This window comes from Setaria italica, chromosome I (assembly GCF_000263155.2).
Source record: "Setaria italica strain Yugu1 chromosome I, Setaria_italica_v2.0, whole genome shotgun sequence".
NCBI classification, from domain to species: domain Eukaryota; kingdom Viridiplantae; phylum Streptophyta; class Magnoliopsida; order Poales; family Poaceae; genus Setaria; species Setaria italica.
Genome location: NC_028450.1, coordinates 7,352,778 through 7,354,615, shown reverse-complemented (window position 1 = coordinate 7,354,615; position 1,838 = coordinate 7,352,778). Strand labels below are relative to the sequence as shown.

The following is a 1,838-nucleotide window of genomic DNA, read 5'->3' as shown; positions in this document are numbered from 1 at the left end:
TACACACATCATTTTCACAGCGACATGACATGCTTCTTGGATACTTTGGATCCATTCTGTGCGCTCACAAGGGGACTGGGCTCCCCAGGTATTGTCAGCCTCTCCTACTATTTCAAACAATGGTACGTGCCCAAGACGACATCATTTGTCCGGCACAAAATACTGCCGGGGATCAGCGACGTGGCCAGCGACATAGCTCGCCCCTTCCGGGTCTCAATAGCACCCGTAGCAACACTCTCTATCCATGCCTGCTGTTCCCCAAGACCTGTGGAGGAGTGTTGTGTTTACAGAAGTTAGCTGCGGTTTTCTCCTACACGGCCCGCTCGCCATCTCGGAAAACAGTTTGGGCTTTCACTCTTACAGCCTGGCGCACAATCGTGCTAGGCCCATTGCTTCACCGATCGATGGTAACTGGTAAGCGATAATTGAAATGCAAATGCCTCAGCTTAGAGTTTATTTCACAGCGAGAACGCTACAGAGTATATTTATTATTTAACACCATCATTGGCGATTTGCTCAATTGCTCCTATCACACATACCTAGATAAACAAAGGTTGAAACTTTAAAAGAAACAGACACAAAATTTAAAAGAGTTCTAATGAAGAAAAAGATTGCAGATCTACGAGTATGCGACATTTTTTTTGTAGATCGTCATGAAACAATCCGATAATACGTGCATGTTTTTGTGCATCATCGGCAGCCAGTCGAAAAATTGCCTGAGAACAGCAGATTCAAACAAACACTCAAGAACCAAAGATCCAAGAGATCCAAAGAGATGTCGATTTGGTTATGGGAAAGCAAAAGCATCAGAGAGATTCCCATTGAAGACTTCAGTCTATCATGCCCAAAAAGAGGGTTCTGATGTCCCTGTCTTGTTCTCATCACCTGCTCCCACTGAATGCCTTTCCAAATCGCCAAGAAATAAGATTAACATAGGAGATATCAAGACGAAGACAAACAAAGGAGATATCGGGATGGGAAAAAAACGAGTCGATGAGGGATGAAGTGGTTCATTGGTGCAGGTTCTTTTAAGAATCTCATTTAGTGCATCCAGTGAGCCCTGCAACACAATTAAACAGGTATTACGAACTGCAAGTTTTGTGTTTGGCAACATTCATACAGGGAATTCATCTAGAAACTGAATAGAAGTACGAACTGTACCTGAGAGGCTACCAGGAACGGGAAACAATCTATAAACATGATCTTGTAACCTTGGGGCATAATCAGGATCAGTTGGTCTAGTTTCCGATGCTGTCAAAAATGCAGCGAAACAAGCTGTCCATAAGTACCAGAGAAGATCATCTAAATCAGCAAACCTACTACTCCAGGGAAAATTTGTTGGTCTGTACCTTCTTTGAAGCGCACTAGTAGACTTGGCTTCCCAAAGTAAGCGGAGAACCATTCGGTCGCTTCAGTTCCTTCATCATACACAGAGCCAGACTACTCCCACTGTCCCACACAGAGACGTTATCAATAGTGGTGTGTTCCACCGCAAGAGAAATCTTAAATGGGTCCATTCCAGGTGCTGTGATAGATGCAAGATGTGGAGAAGTATGAAAAAAAAATGTGTCTTTAGGGTTCTCCTCTGAAACTAACTATGGGAATCTAATGGCAAATAGTGCACATTTCATACTGGCATGCATTGTTCATGAACAGATAAACTTTTGGCAAGCATTTAGCAGAGCGAGAACATTTTTTCAGTACATAATTGCTAGCAATTGTAGATTGATCAGCATGAATTAAGATTGTTTGTACAATTCGTTCCGTCACGGCGGGCAAGATGAGTAACAGGCACCAGCAGTTGGGGCATTGCAGTGCTATTGTATTTCTATTCTACA

The 1,838-nt window shown here is 43.1% G+C and overlaps 1 long non-coding RNA gene across 1 annotated transcript; it reads right to left on the bottom strand.

Annotated features, from left to right (window-relative positions):
- Positions 1-642: 642 nt before the first annotated feature.
- On the bottom strand, positions 643-1,441 carry LOC111257648. The gene is made up of 3 exons (XR_002678202.1): positions 1,350-1,441; positions 1,162-1,251; positions 643-1,060 (listed from the first exon to the last, which is right to left on the bottom strand). It is a non-coding gene; the product is annotated as an uncharacterized LOC111257648 (long non-coding RNA).
- Positions 1,442-1,838: the final 397 nt, after the last annotated feature.